At 50.9% G+C, this 19,087-nt stretch overlaps 1 long non-coding RNA gene across 1 annotated transcript; it reads left to right on the top strand.

The window, feature by feature from the left end:
- The first annotated feature begins 11,639 nt into the window (after positions 1-11,639).
- LOC142906314 (uncharacterized) lies at positions 11,640-12,122 on the top strand. The gene is made up of 3 exons (XR_012930144.1): positions 11,640-11,707; positions 11,901-11,948; positions 12,045-12,122. It is a non-coding gene; the product is annotated as an uncharacterized LOC142906314 (long non-coding RNA).
- The last annotated feature ends 6,965 nt before the right edge of the window (positions 12,123-19,087 follow it).

Raw genomic sequence — 19,087 nt, 5'->3', positions numbered from 1 at the left:
TTTGGGGCAAGTGCTGCTGCAAGCGAGGAGCCATCTATGAAGGCACACGAGGTGGTGGGTGCGGCCAAACGCAACGCCCGACCGCCTTCGTCTCCCCAGCGGCGGTGTTTCCACGTCTCACCGGATACTTTTTTTGCGGCCGAGTCGACCTAGGGGAGGGTCAGAATCGATTCAGATAATCGTCACTCTCTCCCGAGCATCCAGCCGAGCACATCCGTGCCACCCGCCTAACCTCCCTCCCTCCCTCCTCCCTTGACACGGCCCACATCTCTGCCACGCCGCCGTAGCGTGAAGACGACACACAGACATACACACACGTACACAAAGACAAAGATCCCCCGTGTAGCCTGTAACAGACTGTTGGGGCAAGTGCTGTTAGCGAGCAGCAGCTATGAAGGCCGGAACGGTGGATAGAAACCACGTCCGGCCGCACCAGGTACTCGTTTAAAGGCTGAGTCGATCTAAGGGAGGCCCATGACCAGCTCAAATATTCACCACGCACTGTGGCGGGTCGGGAGCGGGGAATCGAACTCGGGTTGCCGTGTTCGTGGTGCGATACATCAAACACATCTCACATAAACATGGAGTGCGAAAAATGTATTCCCGCCGGAGGAATCCGATGAGCTGTAAAGCTCTTTTCCTGTCCCTCCACAAGATGCCCCGGTACTGTTCCAGTCGCGCGAAAGTGGCTCAGAGCGAGTAGCCACACATCATCGTCATAGAAAGGGGTGTTTTTTTTAAATTTTCTTCTTCGATCACGTAAATATAAATGTGTCGTTCAACATCGCCACCACCCGACACTGCCATCGAGTAAAGGGGTTTGTCACGTGCGCCAAGGGGCTGTCCATAAATGACGTCACGAAATTTTGGACGATGTTTCACCCCCCCCCCCAATCGTCACACGGCGTCACAAAAAGTCAGACCCCCCTGAAATATGACGTCACAAAGCTCTGCCCCCCCCTCCCCCCAAAAAATATGAAACATGCTTCAAATCGCTTTAAACTATTGTCATTGTAGCGCGTATTTAGTGTGGCGCTGCACTCTGATGTTGTAGGAGAAAACATTTATACTGGTAGGCACGAAGTTGTAAACTGAGTGTACCAGCCTGCAATAGATTAATGTGTCCGTCCGTCCGTCCCCTTTCAATACTATAACGAAGTGAAAGCTCGTGCTGTTGGGGTGTAAAAATGAAATTGCGCAAAATTCCAATGTTCCTACCAGCCCACCCTGCAGGGAGCTGTTTTAACATGTTGAAACAGCTCCCTGCAGGGTGGGCTGGTAGGACAAGTCTCTGCGCTGTCTATTGCTGATTTTACACCCCAACAGCACGAGATTTCACTTCGTTAAAGTATTGAAAGGGGACGGACGGACGGACACATTAATCTATTGCAGGCTGGTACACTCAGTTTACAACTTCGCTCCTACCAGTATAAAAGTCTATTTAATTAAGTTAGAACGTGTTGTTTATATTTATTTCAAGTTGCGCATTTTGATGTGACGTCACATTTCTCAACACCCCCCCCTCGTCACACATCGTCACAAATGTCTGACCCTCCTCCCCCTAAGTGTGTGACGTCATTTATGGACGGCCCCTCAACTGAATTCCTCTTGTGTCGGTTTTAAATAGGGGGGAGGGTGGGGGGGGCTAAACGTGATGTCGTCACGCGTGAGGGTGGGGGGGGCTAAACGTGATGTCGTCACGTGTGAGGGTGGGGGGGGGCTAGACGTGATGTCGTCACGCGTGAGGGTGGGGGGGGCTAAACGTGATGTCGTCACGCGTGAGGGTGGGGGGGGGCTAAACGTGATGTCGTCACGTGTGAGGGTGGGGGGGGCTAGACGTGATGTCGTCACGTGTGAGGGTGGGGGGGGGCTAGACGTGATGTCGTCACGTGTGAGGGTGGGGGGGGCTAAACGTGATGTCGTCACACGTGAGGGTGGGGGGGGGCTAAACGTGATGTCGTCACACATGAGGGTGGGGGGGGGCTAAACGTGATGTCGTCACGTGTGAGGGTGGGGGGGGCTAAACGTGATGTCGTCACGTGTGAGGGTGGGGGGGGGGGGCTAGACGTGATGTCGTCACGTGTGAGGGTGGGGGGGGCTAGACGTGATGTCGTCACACGTGAGGGTGGGGGGGGCTAGACGTGATGTCGTCACGCGTGAGGGTGGGGGGGGGGCTAGACGTGATGTCGTCACGCGTGAGAGTGGGGGGGGGGGCTAGACGTGATGTCGTCACGTGTGAGGGTGGGGGGGGCTAGACGTGATGTCGTCACGTGTGAGGGTGGGGGGGACTAGACGTGATGTCGTCACACGTGAGGGTGGGGGGGGCTAGACGTGATGTCGTCACGCGTGAGAGTGGGGGGGGGGGGGCTAGACGTGATGTCGTCACGTGTGAGGGTGGGGGGGGCTAAACGTGATGTCGTCACGTGTGAGGGTGGGGGGGGGCTAGACGTGATGTCGTCACGCGTGAGGGTGGGGGGGGCTAAACGTGATGTCGTCACGCGTGAGGGTGGGGGGGGGCTAAACGTGATGTCGTCACGTGTGAGGGTGGGGGGGGGCTAGACGTGATGTCGTCACGTGTGAGGGTGGGGGGGGGCTAGACGTGATGTCGTCACGTGTGAGGGTGGGGGGGGCTAAACGTGATGTCGTCACACGTGAGGGTGGGGGGGGGCTAAACGTGATGTCGTCACACATGAGGGTGGGGGGGGGCTAAACGTGATGTCGTCACGTGTGAGGGTGGGGGGGGCTAAACGTGATGTCGTCACGTGTGAGGGTGGGGGGGGGGGGGGCTAGACGTGATGTCGTCACGTGTGAGGGTGGGGGGGGCTAGACGTGATGTCGTCACACGTGAGGGTGGGGGGGGCTAGACGTGATGTCGTCACGCGTGAGGGTGGGGGGGGGGCTAGACGTGATGTCGTCACGCGTGAGAGTGGGGGGGGGGGCTAGACGTGATGTCGTCACGTGTGAGGGTGGGGGGGGCTAGACGTGATGTCGTCACGTGTGAGGGTGGGGGGGGCTAGACGTGATGTCGTCACACGTGAGGGTGGGGGGGGCTAGACGTGATGTCGTCACGCGTGAGAGTGGGGGGGGGGGGGCTAGACGTGATGTCGTCACGTGTGAGGGTGGGGGGGGGGCTAAACGTGATGTTGTCACGTGTGAGGGTGGGGGGGGCTAAACGTGATGTCACACGTGAGGGTGGGGGGGGCTAGACGTGATGTCGTCACACGTGAGGGTGGGGGGGGGGCTAGACGTGATGTCACACGTGAGGGTGGGGGGGGGGGCTAGACGTGATGTCGTCACGTGTGAGGGTGGGGGGGGGGCTAGACGTGATGTCGTCACACGTGAGGGTGGGGGGGGGCTAGACGTGATGTCACACGTGAGGGTGGGGGGGGCTAAACGTGATGTCACACGTGAGGGTGGGGGGGGCTAGACGTGATGTCGTCACACGTGAGGGTGGGGGGGGGCTAGACGTGATGTCACACGTGAGGGTGGGGGGGGCTAGACGTGATGTCGTCACGTGTGAGGGTGGGGGGGCTAGACGTGATGTCGTCACGTGTGAGGGTGGGGGGGCTAGACGTGATGTCGTCACACGTGAGGGTGGGGGGGGCTAGACGTGATGTCGTCGCACGTGAGGGTGGGGGGGGGCTAGACGTGATGTCGTCACGCGTGAGGGTGGGGGGGGGCTAGACGTGATGTCGTCACACGTGAGCCCATCAGCAGGTCGCGACAGCATACGCGTTCACCCCCCCCATCCGCCACCCCCATCACCGTAAAAACCACGTGACACGCTCCCAATGCTTCTCACGAATTCCGTCAGGGTTATCAAAATCCCACGCACAGATGGCCCCAAGTGGTGGAATCCGATAAGCTGTAAAGCTCTTTTGTGTTGTTGTTGTTGTTCCACGCAGATGTCCAGCACTGTATGAGTCGGCGACACTGGCTCAGGGCGAGTGACCACACATCACGCGGCACGCTCCAGAGGGAGGGTCGAGGCAGTACCGAGTTCGAGTTCATTCCAGAGGTCAATTCCCCGTGCCCCGAGTGAGGCTCCCGGTGACCTACTCGAGTTGCCCTCATTACGCCGAAGCCCGCTGCAGCCTAAGTCGGAGTTAAAATATATATATATAATGCAAACTATATTCGGCCGAAGAGAGCTCAGTTCTGTATCTCCACGGAGGAAAAAAATTCAGAATTATATTTCGTATTCATACAGCGCAAGGCCCTAGCCATGAAGTCAACATTGGTGGGGGAACTCTTCCAGGGGGTCTGGGGGTCCCAACCCAGAACAACAACAACAAAAATCTACATTTGAAAACTAATTTCCTGCCATTTCCTGCCTAAAATACAAAAAAAATTCACTAACACATGGGATAGACTTTTTATTTATTTTTAACAATAATGTCTAATAGTACATTTTGTATTTACATTGCTCTATTTATTTATTTATTTTTACCATTTCTTGTTTCATTGTATGTAATGGCAGAGGTTAGGGATGAATCATGTAACAACCATAACCGCAATCATATAAACAGAAATCTATGCGTTGATTTATATGAAGGCAAGTTCAGATACTGTGGCCAAGGTTTAGCAAATTGTTGGTTTCATTTACATAGCAAAGCAATTTTTTATAGCAATTTATTGGGGGGGGGACATTTTGACCATATTTGAATATTGGGGGGGGGGGGGTGGGAATATCCCCCCCCCAATGTTTATTATAATTACGGCCTTGATATATTACCCTTTCCAGGTTTGTAAGTACAAAGAAAATAAATTTCAGTCGTATCACCTTTATTGGGGGGGGTTTTTTCGCCAGCCCCACATTATTCTGGCACCTCCATGATTAGTTGATTCACAATTTTTGTTTTTTGGAGGGGGGCTGAGATCGGCGTGTGCGCTAATGTCATTTTAAAATAAAATAAAAAAAATATTAACCCTTCCACTCCCCGAAGTAGCCAATAGAATCAAGTCAGATTCAGAATCAATGTGTTTATACCGGACGAATCCGATGAGCTATGAAGCTCTTTATTTTCCCCACAAAATGTCCAGTCGTTGTCACGACACGGGGCAGATGTTCCGACTGGTTCGTTTGTTTGCTTGCTGGGTTTTACATCGCGATCACCAGCGAAACGTCGTGAACCCAGGTGATAAATGTTGCAGTGAGGTTTGATGTCGAACACATACACACAGCGGTGGTGTTCACGCCACAGCGCGCGTTCTGTTCACGTGACAAACCTTAACGATTGGCTGTGTCGGGATAAGTGGAGGGTGTACGACACAGTTACATTGACGCGATCTAAACACCCCCCCCTCCACACCCCCCGCGGCATCAAATACTTAATCGCGAATAATATTGGTCGCGGAAGAAGCCTACATCTTCAACTGTCGTTTAGAATCGTAGAAAAAAATCATCCCTTGGGCTCTGGTGAACATTCTGCTGGTGTTGCTAACGACACGAACTTGATAAAGCGACGACTTCGTTTGACTGCCACAGTGGGATGGCAAAGGGGTTTTTGTTTTTTACCGACATACCTTCAAAGATCGCAAAATACCGCATTCATATATTAACACATGCAACGCGTGTTGTTAAAGCTTTATCTTGTGACCGCTGAGCCCATTCGAGCTGAACTATGAACACATTTGTTTTCTTATTAACCAGGTAAGGATCCCATTGAGCTACACTGTATATCTTATTTTTCTAGAAGCGATTCCGGCCACAAATGATATCTCAACGCAGTGGATTATCTCGTGCAAGTCCATCGCGGAGGCCAAATGCTCAAAAGGTTCTAGATTTGAAGCTTTCGTGACTGCAAGGATCCATACCATTTGGTTTAATTCGGTAAAGTCACGTAGGTAAAAAATAAAATAACAATAAATCACGACGTTGCCGCCACAACATCATGAAGGCCACTTGTGTTGCGGCCGGAACGTACGTGATTTTTTGTTATTTTATTTTTTACCTATACGTGACTTTACCGAATAAAACCACAGAGTATGCTCAAAAGGCGTCTTTCTAAAAATCCACGCGACCACAGGGAGGGAGGGAGGGACGCACGCAAACTCCAAATATAAAGCAGCAGGCTTCAGGTTCGGGATCGAACCCACGACCTCCTGCATACCAAGCGAGGTGGTTAACATCTCATAGCCCCAATTCAGGGAAACGCGTGCGGGAAGCGTGCAACGAATAAAGCGGCGATTTATATTTAAAGCGAATAATGAATCATAACATAATTACCTGCGCTAGATGTAATGTTTACCCAAAAGCGAGGTCGCGTGAATTAAAAAGAAATCTGCGGCAGCAGCAGCAGCAAGCTGACTAAGAAGCCGGTGCAGGAAGTGAGCCTCCGTTTGCTCTCACTCGGAGTTGGAACTTCACAAAGAATCGGATCGAGCGAGAGCGCAATAACCAAATTTGGCCTAACGTTTGCAGCCACGTGCCAACGTCGCACCAACGTTAGACCAACGTTGGAATGTTTGGCCTTGGAATCGACTGATTTCTGTACAGGCAAATGCCGTCCTACGTTAGTCTACGGGTCGTATTCTAGCCTATAAATCAGGAGCTGGGTTTCGTGTTAGTCTGGATCTCTGTGTAAATCTGAGTCTTGACCATCAACTACGATTAACAACGGTTGGCTATACGTCCGGTTCAAAAGAACTTCAACACACACGCGTACGTAGCACGGTTGGCTACGTACGGTGCGAAAGAAGTTCAACGTGCCTACGTGCGCTGTGTGAATAAGTGCCTGCAGTGATTTGATTAAGTCAATCGGGCGATGCACATCTCCGTCTGGGCTCACGCGCACGCACGCGCGCGCACAGACACCGGATTATAAGACGCGGCCCCAAACGTTTGCTTGAAAATACTGGGAGAGTTTCAGTCTTCAGTTTCATTTATTTTTGTCGCATAGCCCTGTGAGCCATTCGGCTCTTGAATCGGGTGCAACCACAACACAAACAAAACATAACAAAAACACGAACAAGAAAAACATCTTAAAGTGACGATGTGTGACTGTTGCAAACAGAATATCCAGGACAGAAACAGCAAAAAATATTCCAGAAAAAGCACCGTACACAGGCGGTGGTGGTGGTGGGTGGTGGTGGGGGGTGCGTCTTATAATCCGGAGGTTACGGTAAAAAAAAAACCCACATGCGTCTATATTATTCGTGTTCTTTTTTTCTGCTGTGTATTTCCGCGTGATGATGAGCCACTTTCGCGATGTCCTGGTGGCTACTGCAAAGTAAGCCTCGTGGCTCAAGTGGGTGCCTTACCTGGTGAAATTTTTAAACAAACGAACAAACATCAGTCGAGTAGTATTCGTGTACATATTTGTAAAGTGATTTGTTTACCTCGCCTATCGAGTTGTTTCGTCTTATTCGTTTGCTGTAACGTTTTGACCCTTGTGATAAAAAGAGCTTCGCAGCTCATCGGATTCCGCCAGGATAAATTCTGATTCACCGCCGGTAGTAAAGTGCGGCCAGGTGGCTGACATCCAGGTTGGGCAAGACGACTCGGCCCATCATCCTTCCGTCCGGGGGGGGGGGTCGATAAAATCCCGGGCCCACCTTATGGGGAAGTCAACAGTGGGTTGGTGTCCGACGGTTTAGACTCGTCCCCGCCATAGGAACGTAATGACCGAGGAAACAGAGCCACTCAGCCTTAGGGGCCGTCCATAAATGACGTCACGCGATTTTGGACGATTTTTGATCCCACCCCCACCCCCCCTTCGTCACACGGCGTCACAAAAAGTCAGACCCCGCCCCCTCAGATATGACGTCACAAAGCTCTGCCCCTCTCCCCCCCCCAAAAAAATAAAACATGCTTCAAATCGCTTTAAACTATTGTCACATTGTAGTGCGTATTTAATGTGGCGCTGCACTCTGATGTTGTAGGAGAAAAGTCTATTTAATTAAGTAGAACGTGTTGTCTACATTTATTTAAAGCTGCGCATTTTGATGTGACGTCACATTTCTCACCCCCCCGTCGTCACACATCGTCACAAATGTCTGAACCCCCCCCCCCCCAGGTGCGTGACGTCATTCATGGACGGCCCCTTAAGACAAGCGTACGGGCAGACGGGCGGTCAGGAAGTCGCCCAAGGCCTCCGATTGGCGCAGAGAGCCCTCCGCGATTATTGGGTCGGGAGGCAAAGTTCAAAGGGATTGGGGGGGAGGGAGATTCAAACGTTAAAAAAAGGCGGGAAGCGAGGGCTGGCGGTGGAGGTGACGGTTGAGAGTCGTCGCTGGAGGAGGGCGAAGAACTGGCCGGAGGGTGTGGGGTGAGCGAAGCTCCCAGGTTAGGGGCTCGAGGGGTACAGAAGTGGACAGCACGCGGGGAGGAGGCCTGGGCCTGGGCCCCAGGAAGTGCCCGGGGTCCCAACAAAAAGCGCTGCTGCTGAGAAAGAACGACGCGTGGCGGCGTCGTTACGGGAATGCGGAATGCCCGCCACCGATGGCGCAAACGGGTGCTTGGACATCGGCACCAATGCCTCAATTGCTTCGACTTTCCCTGTAAGACGGGGATGGGCAGGCTTGAGGTTAGGGTTGGGGGCCCAGCGGTAAAAGACTCAGGGGCTGGGATTGTCTGCGGGGGGCTGTTGGCCCAGAGCGTCAGTGACGGAACGGTGGCATTGGGGTTAGCGCGACGCTGCGCTACGAACCCGGCGACCCAAGTTCGGTTCCCGCTCACGATTATCCGAACCGGTCCTGGGCCTCCTTTAGGTCGACTCAGCCTCAAATGAGCGCCTAGGTGCGGTGTGCCCACATCGCTACTGTCAAAGTGCACCTAGCATGGCACAAGCGCGGTGGTGACGTCACCGCCACTTAGAGGTGAACGGAGTTTGTTGTCCGAATGTGTTGGGAGCGGTGGCGCAGTGGTTGGCGAATTTCGCTACGAACCCGGCGACCCAAGTTCGATTCCCGCTCAAGGTCAGCACCAGTGCCGATTATCTGAAACGGTCCTGGGCCTCCCCTAGGTCGACCCAGCCGTTAATGAGAACCTGCTGCGGTGTGTAGTAAACATCGCCACTGAGGAGTCAAAGGCGGCCGGCCACCCACCCCCTCGTGTGCCGTACCGGCCTTCATAAGGTGCCACTCGCTGACAGCACTTGCCCCAACAGTCTGTTAAGGCTACACGGGGGATCGTTGTCTGTTTGAATGCATGCATGGCATGCATGGGACAAACTCAGTGGTGACGCCACCCAAAAACTTAGTCGCGAAGAGGAGGGCAACCAGGCGGTGGTTGATCTGCCAGTCATCTAAGTCAGTCAACCCATGGCACCTGCTGGGTCTGTCCCCGTGACCTCCTGCCAGGAGCGAGACCCTTCGACACTCTACGTGGTGGCCTCAAAGTGCAATGTGGCATGGACTGTCACGGGCGCTGTGGTCGACGTCACTGCCGCTTAGCGGATGGACGGGTCGTTTGTATTGGCATTCGTTAAACCATGGCACCCAGGTTTTGTCGATGTTGTGTGTTTATTTGTTTAACCAGGTGAGTGATCTCACCCTACCAGGTGAGAGATCTCACTCTACCAGCCAGGTGAGGCCTCGGGAGACAGACCAGGACGAGTTAAATTTGCAAGAGTGATCTTGGTTTTATTTTAAGCTTTCGTGACTGCAGGAATCCATACTATTTGGTTCTTTCGGTAAAGTCCACGTAGGTATGAAATTAAATAAATCACGACGTTTCGAGCGCAACACAAGCGTCCATCATTAGGTGGGAAAGCATGGTCCTGCTGCTGAGGCAGACTGATGATGGATGCTTGTGTTGCGCCCGAAACGTCGTGATTTATTTCATTTGATACCTACAGTGAGGGAAAAAAGTATTTGATCCCCTGCTGATTTTGTACGTTTGCCTACTGACAAAGAAATGATCAGTCTATAATTTTAATGGTAGGTTTATTTGAACAGTGAAAGACATAATAACAACAACAAAATCCAGAAAAACGCATGTAAAAAATGTTATAAATTGATTTGCATTTTAATGAGGGAAATACGTATTTGACCCCCTCTCAATCAGAAAGATTTCTGGCTCCCAGGTGTCTTTTATACAGGTAACGAGCTGAGATTAGGAGCACACTCTAAAAGGGATTGCTCCTAATCACAGCTTGTTACCTGTATAAAAGATACCTGTCCACAGAAGCAATCAATCAGATTCCAAACTCTCCACCATGGCCAAGACCAATGAGCTCTCCAAGGATGTCAAGGACAAGATTGTAGACCTACACAAGGCTGGAATGGGCTACAAGACCATTGCCAAGCAGCTTGGTGAGAAGGTGACAACAGTTGGTGCGAATATTCGCAAATGGAAGAAACACAAAAGAACTGTCTATCTCCCTCAGCCTGGGGCTCCATGCAAGATCTCACCTCGTGGAGTTGCAATGATCATGAGAACGGTGAGGAATCAGCCCAGAACTACACGGGAGGATCTTGTCAATGATCTCAAGGCAGCTGGGACCATAGTCACCAAGAAAACAGTTGGTAACACACTACGCCGTGAAGGACTGAAATCCTGCAGCGCCCGCAAGGTCCCCCTGCTCAAGAAAACACATATACATGCCCGTCTGAAGTTTGCCAATGGACATCTGAATGATTCAGAGGACAACTGGGTGAAAGTGTTGTGGTCAGATGAGACCACAATGGAGCTCTTTGGCATCAACTTAACTCGCCGTGTTTGGAGGAGGAGGAATGCTTCCTATGACCCCAAGAACACCATCCTCACCGTCAAACATGGAGGTGTAAAAATTATGCTTTGGTGGTTGTTTCTCTGCTAAGGGGACAGAACAACTTCACCGCATCAAAGGGACGATGGACGGGGCCATGTACCGTCATATCTTGGGTGAGAACCTCCTTCCCTTAGTCAAGGCATTGAAAATGGGTCGTGGATGGGTATTCCAGCATGACAATGACCCAAAACACACGGCCAAGGTAACAAAGGAGTGGCTCAAGAAGAAGCACATTAAGGTCCTGGAGTGGCCTAGCCAGTCTCCAGACCTTAATTCCATAGAAAATCTGTGGAGGGAGCTGAAGGTTCGAGTTGCCAAACGTCAGCCTCGAAACCTTAATGACTTGGAGAAGATCTGCAAAGAGGAGTGGGACAAAATTCCTCCTGAGATGTGTGCAAACCTGGTGGCCAACTACAAGAAACGTCTGACCTCTGTGATTGCCAACAATGGTTTTGCCACCAAGTACTAAGTCATGTTTTGCAGAGGGGTCAAATACTTATTTCCCTCATTAAAATGCAAATCAATTTATAACATTTTTGACATGCGTTTTTCTGGATTTTTTTGTTGTTATTCTGTCTCTCACTGTTCAAATAAACCTACCATTAAAATTATAGACTGATCATTTCTTTGTCAGTGGGCAAACGTACAAAATCAGCAGGGGATCAAATACGTATTTCCCTCACTGTACGTGACTGTACCGAAAAAAACAAAGAGTAGTGATCTTTGCATTGGTGTTAAACTGTGATACACGGGTTTGTCTATGTTGTGTGTTTATTCATTTAACCAGGTGAGAGGTCTCACTCCACCAGGTGAGAGATTTCACCCAACCAGGTGAGACCTGGGGAGACAGACCAGGATGAGTGTCATTGGCGAGAGTGATCTTGTTATTGGTGTTAAACCATCACACCCGGATTTGTCTGTGCTGTATGTTTATTCATTTAACAAAGTGAGAGAACTCATCCAACCAGGTCACAGAGTACTCACCCAACCAGGTGAGAGAGTACTCACCCAAACCAGGTGAGAGAGATCTCACCCAACCAGATGAGAGAGATCTCACCCAACCAGGTGAGAGAGATCTCACCCAACCAGATGAGAGATATCTCACCCAATCAGGTGAGAGATATCTCACCCAACCAGGTGAGAGAGATCTCACCCAACCAGGTGAGGGAGATCTCACCCAACCAGGTGAGAGAGATGTCACCCAACCAGGTGAGAGAGATCTCACCCAACCAGGTAAGAGAGATCTCACCCAAGCAGGTGAGCGAGATCTCAGCCAACCAGGTCACAGAGTACTCACCCAACCAGGTGAGAGAGATCTCACCCAACCAGATGAGAGAGATCTCACCCAACCAGATGAGAGATATCTCACCCAACCAGATGAGAGAGATCTCACCCAACCAGGTCACAGAGATCTCACCCAATCAGATGAGAGAGATCTCACCCAACCAGGTCACAGAGATCTCACCCAACCAGGTGAGAGAGATCTCACCCAACCAGATGAGAGAGATCTCACCCAACCAGGTCACAGAGATCTCACCCAACCAGGTGAGAGAGATGTCACCCAACCAGGTGAGAGAGATCTCACCCAACCAGATGAGAGAGATCTCACCCAACCAGGTGAGAGAGATCTCACCCAACCAGATGAGAGAGATTTCACCCAACCAAGTGAGAGAGATCTCACCCAACCAGGTGAGAGAGATCTCACCCAACCAGGTGAGCGAGATCTCACCCAACCAGATGAGAAAGATCTCACCCAACCAGGTGAGAGAGATCTCACCCAACCAGGTCACAGAGTACTCACCCAACCAGGTGAGAGAGATCTCACCCAACCAGATGAGAGAGATCTCACCCAACCAGATGAGAGATATCTCACCCAACCAGATGAGAGAGATCTCACCCAACCAGGTCACAGAGATCTCACCCAATCAGATGAGAGAGATATCACCCAACCAGGTCACAGAGATCTCACCCAACCAGGTGAGAGATATCTCACCCAACCAGATGAGAGAGATCTCACCCAACCAGGTCACAGAGATCTCACCCAATCAGATGAGAGAGATCTCACCCAACCAGGTCACAGAGAGCTCACCCAACCAGGTGAGAGAGATCTCACCCAACCAGATGAGAGAGATCTCACCCAACCAGGTCACAGAGATCTCACCCAACCAGATGAGAGAGATGTCACCCCACCAGGTGAGAGAGATCTCACCCAACCAGGTGAGAGAGATCTCACCCAACCAGGTGAGCGAGATCTCACCCAACCAGGTGAGCGAGATCTCACCCAACCAGGTCACAGAGATCTCACCCAACCAGGTGAGAGAGATGTCACCCAACCAGATGAGAGAGATCACACCCAACCAGATGAGAGAGATCTCACCCAACCAGATGAGAGATATCTCACCCAACCAGATGAGAGAGATCTCACCCAAACAGGTCACAGAGATCTCACCCAATCAGATGAGAGAGATCTCACCCAACTAGGTGAGAGAGATCTCACCCAACCAGGTCACAGAGATCTCACCCAATCAGATGAGAGAGATCTCACCCAACTAGGTGAGAGAGATCTCACCCAACCAGGTGAGAGAGATCTCACCCAACCAGATGAGAGAGATCTCACCCAACCAGGTGAGAGAGATCTCATCCAACCAGGTGAGAGAGATCTCACCCAAACAGATGAGAGAGATCACACCCAACCAGGTGAGAGAGATCTCACCCAACCAGGTCACAGAGATCTCAACCAACCAGGTGAGCGAGATCTCACCCAACCAGGTGAGAGAGGTCTCACCCAACCAGGTGCGAGTGATCTCACCCAACCAGGTGAGCGAGATATCATCCAACCAGGTGAGAGAGATCTCACCCAACCAGGTGAGAGAGATCTCACCCAACCAGGTGAGCGAGATATCATCCAACCAGGTGAGAGAGATGTCACCCAACCAGATGAGAGAGATCTCACCCAACCAGGTGAGAGAGATCTCACCCAACCAGGTGAGAGAGATCTCACCCAACCAGGTGAGCGAGATCTCACCCAACCAGGGCACAGAGATCTCACCCAACCAGGTGAGAGAGATCTCACCCAACCAGATGAGAGAGATCTCACCCAACCAGGTGAGAGAGATCTCACCCAACCAGGTGAGGCCTCGGGAGACGGATCACCAGGATGAGAGTTATTTTGCGAGAGTGACCCGGGGGCTCACCGAAATTGACGAAGTTGGATTTATAAAAAGAAAAGATAAAACTGCAACACGGCGAAGAAAATGAATCGGAGCAAAGCGACCGCCTCGCTGCGCAAGTCAACGCGACCGCTAAAAAACATCAAATGTCGAATCATACATTTCGCGCTCCCCCCCCCCCCCCCCCCTCGTAACGGTTTTTATTTTGGCTTGGTCACGATTCACTTTTCAAAATGAAATAAAACATTCGGAGTGGTAAATTAACTTCAGCGATGACGTCACACGAGGTGTTACATGGATGCAATAATTACACTATCAGGTGAAAAACGGACGAGGATAAGGGGAGCATATACAGTGGGTGTTGTAACGCCCGCATGTGTGAGCGTGTGCGTGTGTGCAAGTGGGCGAGCGGGAGAGTGGTGGTCAGCGCTACGAACCCGGCGACCCGAGTTCGATTCCCGCTCGCGGCCAACACCGGTGACGATTATCTGAACGGATCTTGGGTCTCCCGCTAGGTCGACTCAGCCTCAAATACGTACCTGGTGCGGTGTGTGTAAACATCGCCACTGGGGGAGACAAAGGCGGCACTTGCCCTAACAGTCTGTTAAAGGCTACACGGGGGGATGTTTGTCTTGTGTGTGTGTGTGTTCTGGACGAGTGTTGGCTTTTAAGAGGTTTTTTTTCGGGGGAAAATTCATTTCAAGAACAAATTCCAATATAATTTAACATTTTCCCCTCCCGCATCATTAACATCGTACAATCATAACAACAACAATAATAATAATAATGCCACGTGATACAACCACATTTGCAAAATGCTATTTGTAACATTTTATCCTTACCCCCCATTGTATCGATAGTTCAATTTGAATATGTAATTGTATTTTTTTGAAACTGCGTGTTATCCCGGCGTGCTGCCTTGCCTAAGATTGCATTCACTTTCTTTGGTTCTTTCGGTAAAGTCACGTAGAATGAGAATAAAATAATATTTATAATTGATAAAATAAAATAACACAATAAAATTCTCACGACGTTTCGGCCACAACACAAGCGGCCTTCATCAGGTGAAGGGACGAGACTGTCTCCAGCGCTGTCCTCCAGACAGTCTCGTCCCTTCACCTGATGACGGCCGCTTGTGTTGTGGCCAAAACGTCGTGAGAATTTTATTGTGTTATTTTATTTTATAAATTTATTATTTTATTATTTTATTCTCATTCTACGTGACTTTATCGAAAGAACCAAAGAAGGTGAATCCTTGCAGTCACGAAAGCTTTAAATCGAAATTGCATTCACTGTTGAGAAATCGGCAGTGAATTTGTGCCGATGGAGTCTTTTATTTATTTTGTATGTATTTGTTTTCTCGTGTCTTGCTTGCCTTTCCTATTCATAATAAAGGTTCGTGGGTTAGATCGCGTTATTTATAAATGTGTCGTAACCCTCCACCACCCGACACGGCCAATCAGCAAAAAAAAGGCGTCACGTTGACAAAAGACAAAATAGTTCACTACTTTAGCCCCACAACGGTGTGTTGAAGAGTGAATCCACAACATTTACTGTTTTAATAGTACAACGTTTCGCTGATGATGCTGGATGTAATTACCAGCGAAACGTCGTACCATTCAAACTGTAAATGTTGTGGATTCACTCTTCAACAAACCGGTGTGGGGCTAAAGTAGTGAACTATTTTGTCTTTTATCAACGTGACACATTTTTTTGCTGATTGGCCGTGTCGGGTGGTGGAGGGTTACGACACATTTATAAATAACACGATCTAACCCAAAAACCTTTATGAGACCTCCTTTGCCAGTAACAAGATATAGTAATAGGTTTTTACCCTTTTATCTGGCACAAAACCCAAAAACCTTTATGAGACCTTCTTTGCCAGTAACAAGATATAGTAATAGGTTTTTACCATTTTATCTGGCACAAAAACTGACACTTTTTTTACAAGGGATCATGTTTGCAATAACCACAACACAAGTAGTCAAAATGCAAACAAAAAAAGACAAATTCAAGGACAGTGCATATTATTATCAGAGTTGTCTTTTTTGTTTGCATTTTGACTACTTGTGTTGTGGTTATTGCAAACATGATCCCTTGTATGAAGGTGTCAGTTTTTTGTGCCAGATAAAAGGGTAACAACCTAATACTATTACCAAAAACCTTTATTATTAATAATATTGGTCGCGAAAGCCTGCTACGTGTTCAACTGCCTTTCCTATCGGTTCCTTTTCTGCATTTATTTGTTGTTGTAGCTTTCTGATCCCGCCCCTGCTTGAATGTCTGTGAAACAAAGAGCTTCATAGCTCATCGGACTCCTTCCTACAGCCTACAATAAATATTGCCGTTCGGATTTCGCGATATCATGCCACGTGACGTCACTTTTTTTTTTGCACAGAAAATAAATTTTTCAAAACGAGAATTCATGCAACGTGCTTTCGTGTTTATGAACGTAGGTTTGGAACTTTTGTGTTAAAATTCATTCAATAGCCCGATGTGATTTGCTTACACGTAATACGCCTGTGTGACCTGACTTTTGGGCCACCCCTTTAGATCGAGCATGTCAATCTACAGCCGCAGTTCGATTCCGTAGACGATCATCTGAACCGGCTCCCCTCGGCCTCCCTTAAGTCGACTCAGCCTCAAAATGTCAACCTGGGAGCCAAAGGCGGCCGGCCAGGCTTGTGACGTGCCGGCCTCCATAGGCGCCGCTCGCTTTACAGCACTTGCCCCCGGCGGCCTGTCGGAGCTTTACGGGGGATCTTTGCCTTTGCGCGTGTCGGCACAGCAGGAGGCCACGGCTGGTGGTGCCGACATCTCAGTCGGTCAACCCCATGGCACCTGCTGGGTCTGTGCCGTGACCTCCTGTCAGCGGCGAGCCTTTGACACTTCGCGTGATGGCCTCAAAGTGCACCTAGCCTGGCACAGGCGCCGCGGTGAACATGACTGCCGCTTAGCGACGAATGGCTGGTGCTGGCATCGGGAAGCGGCAGGCAGCGGAGTGGTTGAGCGCACCACGCCACAAATCGGGTTCGATTCACGCTCACGGCCAACACCGGTGACAATTATCTGAACGGATCCGAGGTCTCCACCTAGGTCGACTCAGCCTCGAATGAGTACCTGGTGCGGTGTGTAAACATGTATTGTTGTTGTTAGTGTGTTTGTGTGTGCGTCTATATCGGAAGCATAAAAGACAGGGAGAGAGAGATTGGTTTGGGGGAGGATCAGGATTTTAAAACACCAGGGGACTCGTCTTAGCGGGTCATGGAGTCACGTGGCGGGAGGGGTCGTGAGGGCAGGGGGAGGGGTCGTGGGGGCAGGGGTCGTGGGGGCAGGGGGAGGGGTCGTGGGGGCAGGGGTCGTGGGGGCAGGGGGAGGGGTCGTGGGGGCAGGGGTCGTGGGGGCAGGGGTCGTGGGGGCAGGGGGAGGGGTCGTGGGGGCAGGGGGAGGGGCAGGGGAGCCCGCGTCGGGAGGGATCACTATACGAGCTGGAGAGCACGGCACACTCCGTGTGAGAAGGGCAGGCGAGTGGTGAGTGGTGAGTGAGTGGTGAGTGAGTGGTGAGTGAGTGGTGAGTGAGTGAGTGGTGAGTGAGTGGTGAGTGAGTGAGGGGCAGGCGAGTGAGTGAGTGGTGAGTGATGAGTGGTGAGTGAGTGGTGAGTGAGTGAGTGAGGAGTGAGTGATGAGTGGTGAGTGAGTGGTGAATGAGTGAGTGGTGAGTGAGTGGTGAGTGAGTAGTGAGTGAGTGGGGAATGAGTGAGTGGTGAGTGAGTGATGAGTGGGGAGTGGTGAGTGAGTGGTGAGCAAGTGAGTGGTGAGTGAGTAGTGAGTGAGTGGGGAATGAGTGAGTGGTGAGTGAGTGAGTGGTGAGTGAGTGGTGAGTGAGTCAGTGGTGAATGAGTCGTGAGCGAGTGGTGAGTGGCAGGCGAGTTATGAGTGAGTCGCGAGTGAGTGAGTGGTGAGTGATGAGTGGTGAGTGAGTGAGTGAGTGGTGAGTGAGTGAGTGGTGAGTGAGTAGTGAGTGAGTGGGGAATGAGTGAGTGGTGAGTGAGTGGTGAGTTGGTGAGTGAGTGGTGAGTGAGTGATGAGTGAGTGAGTGGTGAGTGAGTAGTGAGTGAGTAGGGAATGAGTGAGTGGTGAGTGAGTGAGTGGTGAGTGAGTCGTGAGTGAGTCAGTGGTGAATGAGTCGTGAGTGAGTGGTGAGTGGCAGGCGAGTGAGGAGTGAGTCGCGAGTGAGTGAGTGAGTGGTGAGTGATGAGTGGTGAGTGAGTGAGTGGTGAGTGAGTGAGTGAGTGGTGAGTGAGTGAGTGGTGAGTGAGTGAGTGGTGAATGAGTGAGTGGTGAGTGAGTGGGGAATGAGTGAGTGGTGAGTGAGTGAGTGGTGAGTGAGTGGTGAGTGAGTCAGTGGTGAATGAGTCGTGAGTGAGTGGTGAGTGGCAGGCGAGTGAGGAGTGAGTCGCGAGTGAGTGAGTGGTGAGTGATGAGTGGTGAGTGAGTGAGTGGTGAGTGAGTGAGTGGTGAGTGAGTGGGTAAGTGAGTGGGTGAGTGAGTGGTGAGTGAGTGAGTGGTGAATGAGTGAGTGATGAGTGGTGAGTGAGTGAGTGAGTGGTGAGTGAGTGAGTGAGTGATGAGTGGTGAGTGAGTGGGTGAGTGGTGAGTGAGTGGTGAATGAGTGAGTGATGAGTGAGTGGGTGAGTGAGTGATGAGTGAGTGGGTGAGTGAGTGGTGAGTGAGTGGTGAGTGAGTAGTGAGTGAGTAGTGAGTGAGTGGTGAGTGAGTGGGTGAGTGAGTGGTTAGTGGGTGAGTGAGTGGTGAGTGAGTGAGTGGTGAGTGAGTGGTGAGTCCCTCTACAATGGAGGTGCCATTATTGCTGAATTTGCGAGGAATGTTCCCTGCCTCGGAAGCCGTGATGACGAATATTGCTCAGGGGGGGGGGGTCTGGGGGTCTGTGGGGGGGTGCGGGAGGAGTGAAAAGTCACGGTGGGGGGGGACCTTAGATGCGGGGGGGGGTGGTTAGAGGGTCGAGGAGTGTAAACATCATCATCGTCATCATCATCATCATCGTCGTCGTCATCATCATCGTCATCATCATCATCGTCGTCGTCGTTAGAAATCGCTCACAGATCTCCAGCACCGGAGACTCATCAAGTACAAAACAATGGAGTGGGTGGTGGTGGTGGGGGTGGTGGGGGGGGGTGGTGG

The sequence above is a fragment of the Petromyzon marinus genome, chromosome 63, assembly GCF_048934315.1.
Source record: "Petromyzon marinus isolate PM22_M1 ecotype Great Lakes invasive population chromosome 63, UKy_Petmar_22M1.pri1.0, whole genome shotgun sequence".
Lineage (NCBI taxonomy): Eukaryota > Metazoa > Chordata > Hyperoartia > Petromyzontiformes > Petromyzontidae > Petromyzon > Petromyzon marinus.
The sequence above is the reverse complement of the archived record's forward strand: the minus strand, read 5'-3'. Positions and strand labels throughout refer to the sequence as shown.